Source organism: Furipterus horrens, unplaced genomic scaffold, assembly GCF_987537825.1.
Source record: "Furipterus horrens unplaced genomic scaffold, mFurHor1.1.pri manual_scaffold_4, whole genome shotgun sequence".
In the NCBI taxonomy this organism is placed as follows: domain Eukaryota; kingdom Metazoa; phylum Chordata; class Mammalia; order Chiroptera; family Furipteridae; genus Furipterus; species Furipterus horrens.
Window position 1 is genome coordinate 165,674,959 of NW_028327174.1, and position 17,191 is coordinate 165,692,149.

Genomic DNA, 17,191 nt, shown 5'->3' on the forward strand with positions numbered 1-17,191 from the left:
TGCGCCGCAGGAGTTGCCGGTGTTGACTACAACGTCAAACCGCCTTAGGGACTCCGGCTCCGGATTTTCTGTCGGGGTTTACTCCCTTAGCCTTTCCCCTGAAGAGGTATGCCGCAAGGCAGCGGAGGTTTTTTGGAATCAGAGTTTTCCTTCTCTGGCATACACACATATATACATGTATATGCATGTATGTGTGCATGTGTGTGTGTGTGTGTGTGTTTGAAGAACTTTTCTCAATCTTCCTAATACAGGTTGCAAGGTTATTCATGTTACAGCATCACTGAGAATCCTCGTCTGCCATTTCATTTTTCATTATAGGGGCAGTTTGTGGGAAGTATTTAGGAGCCGAATGTGACCTGGTGGATGGTTCAATCTCAGATTCATAAAAGATCTGGGTATTAGCATATTTGAGATATCCATTTGTTCTGGAACTACCAAGGTCTAGGCACACCTCTTAGATGGAGAACATGACTCATGCCTGAGATTAGATTAATAAAGTAGCTTTCTGGATAGTGATGTAAACAAGATGGTAAAATAGGAGTTTTCTACTCTCTTCCTCCCCCCCAAACACTGATTTTGACAATCATCCCCACACAACATACCTTTGTGGGTGTCTAAGTGTCCTGCAGAGAAGTTTTAACACACCACTGGAGAAAAACATGCGAGATTGAATACAGTGAAGAGCGTAAAAGGAACAGTTTCACTTTACTCATGTCACCCCTACCCCAAGGCACACAGCTCAGTGCCCAGAGAGATGCCTTGGCTCATGATTTCTCCCACAGGAGGAAGTAATAGTGTGAAAGTTAGCACCTGGCGTTCCCAGCTGTGTAGGATGTTGCCAAAGGGACCCAATTGTTTTGCGCCTCATTCAGAGTTCTGAGGTGATCTGCATGACTATGAGGAAGGGAGAGGCTGGAAGCACAGCAGCTATGATGGATGCATTAGGAGGCTTGGCCATGAGTCTCTGGGGATGCTTCACCCCTGGAACCTGTCAGCTGGCTCGTGGGCACTTCCAATGCTCTGCATGCCTCACCCCACCTCCCCCATACAAACCCCATGGCTGGCTCCCTGTGCCTGCCCTGGGAGGCAATGAATGTGAGGCTTTGCAGACAGCTAGTGAACATGCACAGAGAGCTGGCTCAACTCGTTGGGATTGGGAGAAAGCATACAAACTTGAGTATTCAGTCCCAACCTATGGAAAGCAAAAGGGAATGTGTCAGCACTCACCCTGGCTTTGCAGGATCAAGCTAAGGCATACAACTTTAAGAACACTCCCCCACCAAGAGGGAAGAAGAAATGTGAAGCCAGAGTATCTAAAAAAGGTCTCAAAGAGCCTCAGAATCTCCAGCAGGCCTGACTAGGAAAGATACTCCTCTCCCAAAGCCCATCAGTAAAGAAGACTGGAGGAGGTGACTGCTGCTTTAAGTGTGAAGACAGCAATACAAGACTTTAAGGAACATGATACAATAAAGAAAACATGACCCACAAAAGGGACACAATAATTTTTCAGTACCTGACTCCAAAGAATTGAAGATCCATGCTGTGTTAAACATGAAATTCAAAGTAGTTATTTTAAGGAAGCTCCATGAACTATAAGAAAACATGAAAAGGTAACTTAATGAAATCAGTAAAATCAAACAAAAACAAAATGAGAAGTTTAAAAAGGATAGAAATAATAAAAATTAATCAAACAGAAATTTTGGAGCTGAAATTACAATGCATGAAATTTAAAAAACAAAACAAAACAAGAGATTATCAAGAACAGACTTGAATAAGCAACAGAAAGCACCTGTAAACTCAAAGACAAGTCATTTGAAATTACCCAGTCACAGGAACAAAAAAAATTTTTAAAGAGTGAAGAAAGCCTGTGTAATTTATGAGATATCATCAAGTAAAAGAATTTACATATTAGGGGATCTCCAGAAGAAGAAGAGAATGAGAGAAACACAGAAAGATTAATAAAGGAATAATGGCTGAAAACTTCATAAATCTTGGGAAAGATATGGAGATCCAAGTTCATGAAGCTTCTTTTTTACAGAGAGGATTAAATAAGACTAGAAAGGAGTGGGCGTAGAATAAGCAAGTGGCGTGCTTGAAAGTTGAGCAAAAATGTTTTTGTCTGTCGTCAGCCTATTCTCAGAGGTTGGAATTAAGAAGAATTGTTCCCTATTTCAGTGTTTGCTTAAACTTAGTGGTGAGACAAAGTTTAAGGATCTAAAAGATGGAAAGAAATCTGACTAAAGTTTGATCAAGTCAACTTAACGGGCCTTTTGTTCAGATTGGTCAATGGAGACAAACAGCTTAGCTAATCATTAGGAGATGAGAACAGAAATGTGAAAGTCTATGTCAAGCCTTGTCATTAATAAACAAGAGGGGCATCTTTGAGTCTTATCCAGGTCATATAGGGAATAATGTTTTTTTGCCTTAGGTTGTTTCCCAGAACACAAAAGTGGGTATCTTAATCAACACTTTTTCAGGAGCACAGGTCTCAAGTAGAGTGCAACATTGTCGTGGGTTGATTGGAATATGGAATTATTTGCAAGTAAATGGACCAGAATTCTACTAAATTTTGAAAGGAAATATATTGCCAAGAAGACCACAAGTCCTACTATTTAAAAATCCCCTTTGACTCATCAGACTTTAAAACAACTCTACATCCCACATTTGCATGAGTAAGAAACAGCTTGCATTTGTGCATTGTACCAATTTCCATTTCAAGTCTGTCCATGGAAGATGCTAGATGAGGAAAAACGTCAGGCAGTTCTGAGCATGAGATCATGGAGAACAGCGAAGAAGGGGTATATCCAAGAGTCTTGGGCTATTTAAAGGAACTTTTTCATTTTCAAGGTAGGGGGCCTTCAACAGTTGCTGTGGCCAAAAGCTTCCCTTAAAAAGAAAAAAAAAAAGGTTTAATTGTGAGTATCTTGCATATGTTCCATTCATGTTTAATGGTAAATCCACAGAAAATTGCAAATAGCTTGTTCTAGACCTTGACATGATGGTAAGGACTGTGCATCTTCTGGAGATCCTAGACTTTGAATTGGATGAAGGGACTAGAGTGGCTGCTGGGTTGCCTCCCTTGGGGAAATAGAGGTGAGTATACTGTGTTTGAGTTGAAGAGCATGAATAATTGAAGACCAGAGAAGCTGACTATGGGAAACGTGACTAGATTTTACAATAGACTCTGCTTTTAAATAGAGTGTTTTGTTTTTGTTGTTGCTAGAAAGTGACTTCTCAGAGGAGATTTTTTTGCTCCCACTACTCTATTTACATATAACTAGTCTCATATGACTCTCTGACCACTGGAATATGAGTACATATTATATAAAGCAAATATTATATATCATATAAAGCTCCCCAAAAAGTAGGAGGTGAGAGCCCAGAACTTAAAAGAAAATAAGACTAATAAATTTGTTCTGGATATATATGCTAATGGTAAAAGGAGGGAAAGGGGCTAATATACATCTAGAATAAAGTAGATGTCAGTAGTTGGATCACATGTTTTAATGACATCTCCTTTAAGCAGCACCATAATTTATACAGGTGAGAAAATCTAGGCTCAGAGAAGTTAATCACTTACTCAAGGTCAAATATGACTAAGGAATGCAATCAGTCTTCAAACTCAAATATATTGAATTCTTTTGATCCTACCATGCTGCTTCCAGCTAAAAATTTCCAGCTATCATATACAGCATTTCTTCTCTATTATCATCATCATCTTTGTCATCATCATCATTTCCATCATCAACAGCAACAAAATTTTGGTTATCATCACTATTGTTTCCATCCCACTTAGAACTTATTGTGCACCGGAACTCGATAGGTATTTCTGAGCATTATCTCTAACCTTCATTATCAAGCACACTTTTATCCCATTTATCATTTGTTGAGCCCCTGTTTTGTGCCAAACTCTAGGCCTCATGCTTGGTGTATATTGTTTCTAGGCTTTGTAACAACCCACTGAGTAAAGTAGTTATTATTCTTAAGTTCTTGAAGCAGAAACTGAGGCTTAAACAGATGAAAATACCAAACAGTTCATACACTGTGAAATAGAGTTCATCTTGGCTGCATGGTATATAACCAAGATAGTATTCAAGCTCCTCAATATGTGTGGTAAATTATGTCTTTTCAGAAATCTTTCTCATGTATTACATTATTTGATCCCCATAGAAATTCTTAATGTAGGTAATTCTTAGAGATGAAAAAACTGAGTTGAATAGAAGTAACATGACTCAAGACTCAACATGTCTTGGTGGAAAAGCTAGAGCTTGAATGTGTCTCTCATTGCAGGGCTCTTTCCACCCTGACACAAGGCCTGCTTTCAATTGGCAGTTTCCACCACCTGAACAATGGTGCCCCATTTTTCATACACATGTAAAAATGGTAACAAACAAGACTCATTGACCAGAATTTTGAAGTTCAGATTTGCTTCTCTGGCTTGGAGGAGGTCACTTTTCAATGAAACCATTTTACTACCTCCTCTACAACAGAAAAAGCACAATTTATCTAATGCAGTTTGGAGGGAGTTTTTAATTAGAGATTATTAATTTTGCTCAGATGTGAGAGGTGAAGATAAAATAAATATTCAACCCTAAAAAAAAGAAGTATGCTTTTCATTATATATTTACTATTGACTTCTTCTTCTCACAACCATATACAATGGTCCACAAAACCTGAGCTGGCTTTGGGATAAGCTCAGGGGATACAAGCGACTAGGAGTATAAGGGTGTGGGGGCCTCTAGCTCACCTTTGTCCCCAACCATCCCTGAAAAAAGAATTGCTTCCTCTAGTTGTTACTTACAGTTTTATGTTGAAATTCTCTGCAGTGCTGTTCAGGAAAAGGATAGAATTTAGAAGTGGTCTTGGTGGTAGGGGGCAATTACACATCCTTACATGGTATCATACATGTATGTGCATTTGCACATGAAGATCCTAAGCCAAGCAGGATTCTTCCTACCCCCAAGGTTGGGGAGACTGAAGAGAAGAACCAACTTCAAGTGACTTTTCAGGCCTTGGGAACGGGCATGTTGATGATTAATCTTTGGAGGGCCATTGACTGCAAGTTTAATCCCTCAAAATATGTGCATCTCTTTGGAAAGTTTTGTTACTCCCAACCACATCTGAGCCAGGCCAAGGGTAGGAAACCACCAGGGCGAATCCACAAGGTCTGTTTCATACTGGCCAGCTCAGAAAGTATTAGCATGGTGATCAAGGATACCCAAGGAGCCACGTTCCCTGCAAATATTGTTAAAATTATACACTTGAGACCTATATAATTTTATTAACCAATCTAACCCCAGTAAATTCAATAAAAGATAAAATAAAATATTTTCCTTAATAAAAAAAAGTAATAATCTAAAAATCAAACTATCTGGAATATCCAATAGTTATTTCAGATTGTGTAGGAAAGCAGTGAAATATATATTAATGAGACTTTCATGGCAGTTCCTAAACTTAAAAAAAAAAAAAGAAAAAAGACGAATAGGACAACAATAATTCTATGGCAAAGAATCCTTCGTTTGAGTAAATTTGTACTAATTTTGTAGCCCCTCCCACTGAAATAGGAAGTGGAGCATTGAAAACTTATCACCTTCCCTTCAACCTGTGCCACATCGGAGGATGGAAAAGGGAGGGCTGAGCATCCCGCGTGGGGATGAAGGAGAGAAATGATGAACACAATAAAGGCAGCCCACAGTCTGAAACACGAATGCCATAAATTCACAAGTAAAGCGTTATTAAAAATTTCCAGCCCCATAAATGCTGCCATTAATCACTTTCAAATTAACCTGATGTGAGTTAAATTATTGCAAGTTCCTGTGTAAATTAAATCATTATTAGTTGCAGGCTTTTTTTTTTTTTTCTTTTTGGTACAAGCAGCAGCTGAGAAGGAAGGGATGGGGAGACCTACTGGTTTCAATTTACAAAAAGAAGGTTTGGGGGCAAAAAAGATTTTTGCTTGATTACAAGAGCAAAACCACTTCACAGCATAATATCACAATAATTGTAGCCATATATCATAACATGTCATAAGTCCGGGACAAAGCTCAGCCGCCTTTCGTAGGCGGCAGCCAAGAAGGCAAGAAAAGCAAATGAATGAGGTAATGGATTTCTTTCCCCTTATTCCACTAGAGAGCAGTGTTCTTTTGTACAAATCAGGTAGGTTGTTTTCTGCAAATAACCTGGGATGAAAATCTACTACACAACAGAAGTTTCAGTGGCAACAGAAAGGCCTCTCTCTTGCTGTAAAGCTGTGCATTCTGAATAAAAGATGAAGGTGGTCTTTTCCAGCAAAGGTCGCTCTCATGTCAGTAGGTGTCCTTCTGATGCTGTCTTCTTTTCATATGGAAAGGTGTTGGCTCTTCAAAAATAGAGCATGTAAATAAATCCTACAGTAAACTTTTTCAGGTGGCATCTCCTGCCACAACAGCTTTGACAGTAATCAGCCAGTACTTATCCTTTTAAGTAAAACAAGGATATAAATAATAATTTGTTTTTAAATACCTACAACAGTTCAAGAGACAATAAACAACTCTGTCAGGAATAGGAATAAAGGCAGATAAAAGGAAGAGTGAAGGGAAGGAAGGCAAGTGTGTTATAAAATTTTTTCTGACCCCCTCTTTTTAAATTTTTAACTCATTCCACTGCCAGTACTTGTATTGCTATGGTTGAGAACATCAAGTTTGTGTAATAGGTATTTGTCTGCTTCTCTATGAGGAAATATTCTGTCACAGGCAATTTGGCTATAACTTCTTGATGGATCAGGTAACATTCCAAGAAGCCCAAGGCCATGCTAACAATAGCTGAAGTTTGCCTCCTCCTTGCATGCTTTGTAACTATGTTTCTAGTTCTTCAGTCTTCAGCACATGGAAACAGGCAGAGCTAAAGCAGCAGGTTTAAGTGTATGTGTGCATGTAACTGACTGCCTTTCTTGTTCAATAAGAATTAAATTACTGGGTAATTTTGGTTTCTTCTAGAAGGAAATGAATTTGCTCTTAAGTATTTAGAACCACTAGAGAGCCTTTTAGGCATTCCTGGATACAAATCAATGCCACCTGAAGTGTGGTTTCCTTATGGATACAGCCCCATTTTTCTCCATTTGCTCTGGGTATTATTTTTCTGATATACCACATCACTTTGCTATTTCCTTTTCCTAAACACACTGAACAACACGGTTGTAGGCAAAATATCTTGGGAGAAAATAAATGGGGGAAAATCTAAGGCCTGACAAGTAACAATAACAAGGGCTCTTCAGAGTATTCACCATGTTAATTTAGAGACTTCGGAGCATATAAAGTGTCAAATTTGACATCAGCAGATTCTGGAATTTATTTGGGCCTGCTCATCTTTGCCAGTGTGCTACACTATTTTGACACAGTAGATGTAGGAAATTTAATATTCCTCGACTGTAAACTTGGGCTTCCTAAATTGCAAGTCCAGGTATCTTGAAGAACAGTGTTTCGCATAAGATCTGTCACACAGACGAGGCTGGGTAAACAGAGCTGAATATGTGAACGATTGAATGGAGAGAGGAAGTAATAAATCTCTCCCTTCCAATCTGGTTTAATGCCAAATGCTTAGGATTCAGATACGGCAAAAGCTTTGTTTATATCACACAAATCTGTAAATTTCCTAATTAGATATCAAGAATGGTAAAGAGGATTTCACAGAATCTCTATGAACAGATAGAACTGGGTTTGGGACTCAAGGCTTCACATGCTGTAAAGCTTTCTGAGCCTGACACCTCCATTTAGCATTTGTACAAACAGGATTAACAGTCCTTCCCTTCCACAGTTGGGAGGACAATGGGTAACTTCACTCTGCTCAAAACAAAACACTTGAAAATGGGAGAGAATATATGTACATAAAAGGTGTCACCCAGCCAGAGGCATAATTTCTCACTTTTAAATAAAACCCTTTGATTGGGTCAAATTATCTTAATAATTGAGGGGAAATGCTAAAAGACTAGAATTTCTTGGCCACAAACACATTTTGCTTCCCCTGGGAAGACAAGTCAGCTAAGTAAATAATTAAGTGAACCATCTGATTTGAAATCTCTTGAATATCTCAGCTCTAGAGCCAGGGAGCATAAAGAGTTTCAAAAGTTTTTTTGGATTTAGATTCAATTTATTTGAAAGGCACTTAACAAATTATAAATGCATATATCCATTTGGGAGGGCAAGTTGGCAATGTGTTCAAAAGCCTTAGAAATATTCATAAACTTAGAGGTACTAATTATATTCCAAGAAATGCATCCCAGAGAAATAACCATCAGTGATATGCAATTAAAAGCTTACATACAAGACTGTTTATAAAAATTTTTTATAATAGTGAAAAATTGAATACAATTTAATATCTAACAATAGGAGGTTAGTTAAATATATTATGCTATTTCCTTATAAGAGTCTATTATGAAGCCATTAAAACTGTATTTCCAAATAATGTTTAATGATATGGAAAATGCTCAAAAATAAATTTAAGTGAAGAAAAGAGGATATAAAACTGAATTTATAATGGAATGTCAATTTTGTAAAACTGAGCATTTCACATAATTAATTTTATTTAACATGTTTTAAGTAAGCTACCGAAATATTGTCAAAGCATGAAAAGTTAAGACAAATGAATTTCAAGTTTAAGAATAAAATACTTTTCTTTCTCTTTCCTCTGTGTTTATCTCAAATTCAGATTAATGAGCATTGTATGATAAAGTCCGTATTTTCTTCACATGTTTTGTTCTCCAAATTCTGACATAATGATATATAACATTTATTGACAGAAATAAACAATAAGTTTTGTTTAGATTTAACTACAGAGAAAGTGTAGTTTACTTTGCACCACTACATTTAAGAAATTTAGGGCATGTTTGACAAATGTTTGGATGGGCCCAAATGAATTAGATTTGTCCATCAACCAAATTTTCCAAGGGGGTACAGCATGTTGTGATGAAATTTATGTGGATATATCTGATCACTGAGTTAAGTTTATTTGCAAGGAGATTGCAGAAAACCTACTGGGATATAACAAATCTAAATATAGAAACAAGAGTTTGATTCTTATAGTCACCTTTAGAGAAACATAGTGTTTGCAGGTGGCCTGGACTCAAAGATGGCCTTGCCCAATTCTATCATATCTATGGGAAAAGGACAGTGAGAGAAATTGTAGGTAAAACATGGGCCAGCTGCTTCCCTGAACCCTTAAGACATATTTGGGCCCCAACAATATTTCTTTGGGATCCCTCCAATGGATTTTTATACTTTAAAAAATGGCATTCATTATTCCTTTATAGTGTTCTTACCATGAAGACTTACAGAATCAATCAGTAAAGAAATAATAGATTTGGTTTATCAAGGAGCAAGACTTTGCATTTAGACCAGCAACCACTGGCAGGAACATCACTATTCCAAATAGAGAAACACGAAGAAGCATTGTGCCTGCAAGAAAATGAACATTTTCTTGAACACATATAAGGTATCCATTAGGTGCTCCCAGATATAATCTGGAGGGAAGTGATTTGTATGCAGTTGGAGTTTCTGAGTGAAAAAGAGAAAAACAGAGCCAGGAAAATAAAATATGTTTTGGTCCTATTTCCATGGAAGCTATTTATTTTCAGATCAAAAGCTCAAGTTGTTTACCAAATCAAGATTTTCACACTCTTCCATCTCTGGGGCCAGTGAACTAGATCAAAGTCCTTAGGACTGATCCAGAGCAAGACTGATGCTGAATTAAATTTATAAGGAAAGATGCAAAGAATAAAATGAAAGTGGAACAGCAGAGTACAGCTCCAATATTACACAGAATGTAGAAGAATGAGTAGTACCTTTCAACATACTCACAAATATATACCAATTTTTTTTTACTTTTAAAAGGTATTTGTTATATATCGGATTAACTCAATATACCAGCTGGGTTCATCTAACTCAGTATTAGTTTCTAAGTTTATTTTTTAGAATATTTATATTTATAAGTATTGATACTTCATGATTTTTATTCTTTCTTAGGGACCTTCCAAAGAATAAAGAGAAAGATTCAGATATTTGTATTAAACTAGAATAAAGCTTACTCTCTTTCATAATTATCACTTGAATCCATTGAAAACTTTTATATTTATAAGATAGATTACAGGTTTTTATTAATTTTATTTTTTCCTACATCTTAAAACATTTTTCTATATATTCACCCTAGGAATGATTTTCTCATTACTTATCAATTATTATCAAGTACACCTAAAAGAGTTAAATAATAAGAAAAGAAAAGAATAGTGAAGTTACCCAGAAGCATAGTAAAATATTGAAGTAAATAATCACTATTGTGTCATCCTTCAGTTTTTTTATTGTGCAGTTCAAAGTATTGCATCATCTTTTGAGAAGGTATAAAAGGAGACTAGAGACATCCTTCTGTAATCCACTTTTAGTTTTTATTTAACATAATTTTGAATTCAGAATTTCTAATGTTCTGCTCATAATGGCAAACAGAAGAAAACAAAAAAAGGAAGATAATTTCACAACTGCAAGGTAATACAGAAATCAAATGCAAACACAGACAGAAGCACTCTATATTGTAATGATGATAGTTACATTTATCACATAGGCAAAATTTAATAAATATTCAGATGACTATCTTAGATGAATTTTCTCAAATTTAAAAATCAGTAAGTAAATAATATATATTTAAAGATGAAAAAGAAATAGTTTCCTCATACAGTTAGTCATGTCACCAGGCAACATTTGTGATGAAAAGTGGACTATCCTGTTTTGTTAAAATGGTGCGTGACAGTATCCTTCCACCTACTATTATGTTCGTGAACCAGACTTTACTTGATTAAGTTTCTAAGCAGATAACTGCTGAAGACAGGTGTGTATAAAAAAGGTGATTTAAAAAAATGTGATCAGTAGTAACTAAAAAAATAATTGAGCATTTTAAATGGTGTTTATAAACTTAAAACTAAAAATGGATTGTAATTACAGAGCAAAGAAGATACAACCAAAGTTATGTCATCCAAAAGTTTCAAAAATTGTCTTTAAATATTGCATTTTATAATTACTATGCAATATGGACAAGAATTAATGATAAGCTAGAACCTATTAGTTATATGTTTGAAATATAGAAATATATTAACCTGGGATGCTGCCCTTGTGGGCATATATAACATCAAAATTAGGAAAATACGAAATAAAAATTTGTTTACTAAGTTCAAATTCTTATTAAAATTCTTACACAATTTTCAATATTCCCCCCATTTTTATTTTTTTGAATTTTTTTGTAAAATAATTTTAAAATTTTAAAAATAAAGAAAAAGAGTACACTGGATCCAGATGGTAAATGGCAAAAACTTTTTTTTCTGGTATACGGGGGTGGGGCTTTAGTGTGAGGACTAGAAGTAGTTAGGTTCTTGACCTTGACCTAGGTGTGATGCTAAACTAGGAATGTTTCAAGGCACAGTTCTGGAAGTTAGTTTAAAACAAGGCATATGTGATAAAAATGAAATTTGGATCCAAAGTTAGTTACATAAAATATTTTAAGACAAATACAGCAGAAAACTTCTTAGCCAATCTTTCCCTCTCCCTCTCTGCCTGCCTTTCTACTTCTACCTACTTCATTTCCCTCCCCTTTCTTTTGTGAGTCTGGATTAATTTAGAAACTCCTGACAGAACATCTAAATGACTGTCCTCACTTTATTCCAATTATGGATCAAGAGAAAAAATGTGGCTGTCTCTCACAAAAAGCCAATCCACTGAATTCTTCCAGACAATTTTTTAAACTCAAGGGATTTATATGGTTTCAGAGGGAAAATTCTAAATAAAGAATAATTACCTTAATCTCAACTAATATATTTTGCAAGGTGTCCTTTTCATAATCTTGATTGCTGCAAATGAATGCTTAAGTTAGTATATTCTTATTGAGAAGCTACTATATGCCATACACTGGAAATACAAAATTAATAGGACATGATTCCTTCTTTCAATGAAAAATGGATTCAAATAGTAAGAAATTACAATAATTTAAAGGTGAAGTAAACAACAATTAGTTCAAGGGGAGTAACTCACAGAAAGAAAACAAAACAAAACAACAATGCATTTCTAGGAGAGAGACACAAGAAACCTGCGGAAGCAATATGAACAAAATATAGCCTGAGTTAATTTTCAGGCATTCTCTCTATATATATATTTTTGCTTATTTTATAGGTAAGCAAACAAGATTCATTTACCCTGCAACACTGAAGTGTCTGCCATGACTATCACAAGTTTAAGTTTCCCACGAATGGCTCCCTTCCCATTGTTTGAAAGTGCACGTGGTTGAAGAGTCCCTGTTGCAAGCCAGCTAAGTGAGAACGATGCCTTAACTTTGGACTAACCTTTTGCCCATACAAACTAATGTGCTTGCCAATGGCCTGAATCAGAATCCAAAAGGGCCGTAATGTCATAAAACGGATGAAATGGATTTTTCAGCTTACCCACCAGGGTAGTAAAAAAATATAAAATCTACATCCAAATACACACAATAAATTTCCATTGCTTTAGGGGCAAAATTAAAGCATTTCTATTTCCTTTTTATTCTGGATCATAGCCCTGTTTTGTTTTGTTTTTTCCTTTTCCTCTCAAATGGAATTCTAACTCTCAAGGTCATTTTCTTTTTAAAGGTTGTCCTGGTAACGCCTAGAGCAGCTGCCCTCTGGGAATACTCTTCTTTTTTTCCCTTCCACTTAATTTGCCCCTTCCACACCCACCCCTCAGGTCCCATATTTTCGGTAATGCAAATTGGGCAATTATTTACTTTTTGCTTGAGTTTAAAAAGCACATCCACGGGCACACGAATGCGTTTTGGATCCCATTCATGCAGAAAAATTACTGGTAACTTGATGAATCTGCAAGTAATTTTACAAAAATGTTTAGCAAGTTTTGCCAAGGATGTCTGACCCCCGGCCTTGCTTCCCTGATGTAAGTTTCTGAGTGTGTTGGCCCGGTCTGATCAGTACCAGCTGTGAGTGCTTTGGTTGTGCACGTCAGATGTTAAGTGAAGGAGAAACGACGGCTTATCTAACGCAGGCTTGAAGGTTTGTGAACTAGGACAGAAATGAGACTACAGTTGAAACTGAAGCATGTCTTTCAATTCTACTAGGCTTCTCTCTGCTCAGTTAAGGCAGCGGTCTCCAACCTTTTAGGCACCAGGGACCAATTCCATGGGAGACAACTTTTCCACAGACTGGGTGGGAGGGGGACACAGGAGGCAGAGCTCAGGCGGTAATGCTAGCGGCATCCATCCACAGGAGAAGGGAGGTTGGGGACCCCTGAGCTAACCTATTTCATTATACCCTAATGTCACTTAAAAGTCTTTAAATCAAAAGTTGTTCAGACCAGAGAGAATAGATGTGTTGAACAAAGAATAAGCCGAATTCATTAAGAAATAGTTTTGCTTAATAGAGATTATAAAAATTATATTTTGGGTCAAATTTCTTCATGCCAGCTCTAAGGGAAGAAAGAAAAACAATGCAATATCAGTAATATAGTGTAATTTCCTTAGAGACCAATAAGAAATTGATTGATTCCAGGATACATTCTTTTAGTAGGAGTTAAAATGGTTTAGCTTTTAAATTTTTTTCTTTGAAAGATCATGGAGTTGGTAAAAGCATGGGGTATTTTGAATATATTTACACCCAGATTAAATATCAACATGGAGATGCCCCCTGAAATTTATTTATAAAAGTGGAATCATGTAATCTATATTTTATTACATCTAAACATAAAGTAGGACAACGTTTGTGGTATAAGAAGAATATGCATTTGAGGTTGTGAATAGCAGATACAGATGAAGATGGGTTCTGGGAGAAAGATGGGAGTTAGGGCTGAGTGGCAGGGGGTTCATGAAAGCTGACAAAACAATAACAGCACTACTCAGAGTAGTGCAGCAATTGCTAGAAAGAAAGATGGTAAGTGATGTGTAGGAGCCAAATCAGAGAGAATTATAGGTCAGCCTTTCAAGTTTTCCCCAAAATGTTCAAAATAGCCATGCTTAAAGTAATTCTGCACCCTGGCTGGTGTGGCTCAGTTGGTTGGAATGTTATCCAGTAGACTGAAGGGTCATGGGTTCAATTCTCAATCAGGGCGCATGCACAGGTTGAGGGTTTGGTGCAAGTGAGAGGCAACCCATCAATACTGCTTTCTCACATCAATGTTTATCTCCCTCTCTCCCTCCCTTCCATTCTCTCTAGGGTCAATGACCATGTCCTCAGGTGAGGGTTTTTTAAAAATTCAATTCTTTGAGAATTAGAAATTTCTTCATTTTTAAGTGGAGTAGCCTAAAAATAGAACAGTAGGGAGAGAATAAAGAGATAAAGACCATAAGAATTTCCTATACAGTGTAAGAAATAATGCCAAAAGGATGTCAAATAAAATTAAAATTATCACCTTGGGATTCTCTTCAATGATCACTTGAAGGGGAAGATATTTGACCTTGTCATTAAATAAGAATATGGCATTAAGGACATTGTCTTTATAGCCTCCAGTTTCTTCATAATAAAATGACGTGATCTTTAATATCTCTTCCAGTTCTTCACCTTTTTGATGCTCACTAGGATACTCATATAGCCTTTCAGAATTAGTGGATTATTGCAGTTATGAACTTGGGTTCTGGAATAGAACAAATTTGAGTTTGAATCTTCACTCTGTCTATTATGATATTAAAGAAGTTACTGGGAACTTTTAACCTCAACTTTTTTTATCTGTAAGTGAAAATAAAATCACACCTCAGATTGTAAAATAAGATAATGAGTACTCAGTATATATAAATAAATACTGTATTTCTTCACTTCTAAAGCACCATTAATTTAACAACATTTTGTGAGGGTACAAAAAAAAAAGAGAATACTATTAGATGAAATATACAGACTATTTGCAAGTTGTTTCCCAGTTCAGGAATCTAAACTGAGAGAACAATAACATTTCATTAAAGAAATTACTCTCAAATATTCTTCCATTTTGGTTATAATTTTCTGTTGGTAAATATGGTGAGATTTTTTAAATGGGGGGGGAGAACATGTTGTGGTTTCTAATACGCAATTAACATTCACAGATTCAACCATGAATAAAACTTTATACTACCTTTCCTCTCAGTGGAAAGAAAAGTTACACTTTCAACTCAAATTTAGGTCAGAGAAAAATTGAAGACCTACTTTCCTTTACAAATTCTGCCTAAGTTATGCTTATAAGACAATTCCACTATACTTTTTTAGAAAGTAAATGAGATAAAATTCACTTAGTGGTTGTTAGGGTTACTTGGTTACTAACATGATTTTTTAGCTTCTGTAACAAGCTATATTTCTCACATAAAGAGTGACAAATTGGGGCAAAGCAATAGAGGTAAGACAAACAATAAAGAGGAGAAAATTATGGCTCTAAGATGAGAACTAAACATAGCAATGCTGACATATTGACTAGAAAAATCAGGTTAGATACTTTTCTAAAACTTCCATTTTGCATGAGCTATTTCATATTTAATACTTTTTGTAAGAATTATGTATAAACTATAATGAAACCTATCAAACACTTAATGAATTGTTCCTAAGTTCTTGAATTTCACTTTTACCAAAAACAGAATGTAGCCTCTCTTAGTGGAGGTACAGACTAAGGGAGGTACAAACTCTGTCTATCTATCTAATCTTGGCCTTCCAGCTATACTCTTTACCAGAAGTGTGATCTGGAAAAATACAGTTAACTAATATCTTCCCTATCATATTTAGTATGAAGGATAATTAGCTACAAAAGGAATAAACCAGGAAGACTAAAGTTGCATTGACCAAAGAAGACATGGCTGAATGGAGGGGAATAAATATTTTATTATTCCTCCCACAAAATTGGTCAACCCCAAATGACTTGAGTTTTAAAATCTGATATGTAAAATTTTGAAAAGGGATTTTAAATAAAAGTTTGAGAAATATTGACAGAATGGCTTTAAACAACCCAAGTTCTGAGAAACTATGATTCTATTTTACTAATATTGAATCAAGTCTTGGTACACCATGGAAACCCAATTATCTATTTTAATTTTATGGTTCATGGTATAGAAGAACAATGCTTTTACCTAGCCTGTCTCGGTCTTTGGAAAGCAAACTAAAAGCTCTTACCATGTAAATAATTTAGCTTTTGGTGTGACAATCGTTCAGTATTATAAAGTGTCTAATCTATTCCATATGCCAACCCAAAGAAGTACCTGCACATGAGACCATTCAGTATAGAGGAAATCAGTGGATTAATTATGTATTGTTATTAATTATTATATATAGGGGAAATGGATGGCTCATTTATTAGATAATCTCAGGGGCATCTCTGTGGCCCTTCTTGGGTCAAAAGGCAATAAATAGCAAACTCAAGGAGAGGACCTGACTGAGGTTTAATGAAACAAGTTTCCTTTGTAAACATATCCTTCACAAGGGGATTTCCAATACATGGGAGCCAATTTAATGAGGCACTGTAATGAAATCTTGAAATCATAGTTACAGTTTATTGTTTTAAAATACAGGGAGAAAAGAAATTTCTCATTTTACCATAGTTTTACCATTAAGAGTCTCGTGAGAACAGAGAATGAGAAGTTATACATTTCTGATAAGGAAACTCTTTATTTACCCAACATTTCAAGGGTTCTGATTACAGCAACAGTAACTGGCTTGAGAAGAGATTATGCTGAGGCAGATAATACAGCTCATTGAACTATGTGAGCCAGCCAGTACACACACCTGGTAAAGCTCTTTCTGGGATTCAGACCTGCCATTGCAGCTCACTCGTTAAGAAGAGACTTTTGAAAAAAGCAAACAGAAGTTAAAACTACAAAAACAAATTAATTTTTTCTCTTAAACTGTAAAATCATTTTCCAAATCCCAGTGATCTTTTACCTATAACACTTATTAAAGTATTTTCTACAACTACATTGAGCTCATAATCTCAAAAGTAGAATAGTAAGTATATCACTAAGTTCTATATGCTCTAGTGCTAAGTAGAACATAAGAATAACTATAACCAATATTAATTAATAAATATTAATTTCATTTACACTACTAAGGTATAGCTAATAAAAATACCCAAAATCTGAAATAGTGTTTTTACTAATGAGTACATTTCCAACACAATCGGATACTTGATAATCAGAAAATAAATAACTATACCATGTTTTAAAATCTGAAAATACAAAAATGTTAATTAGTAGA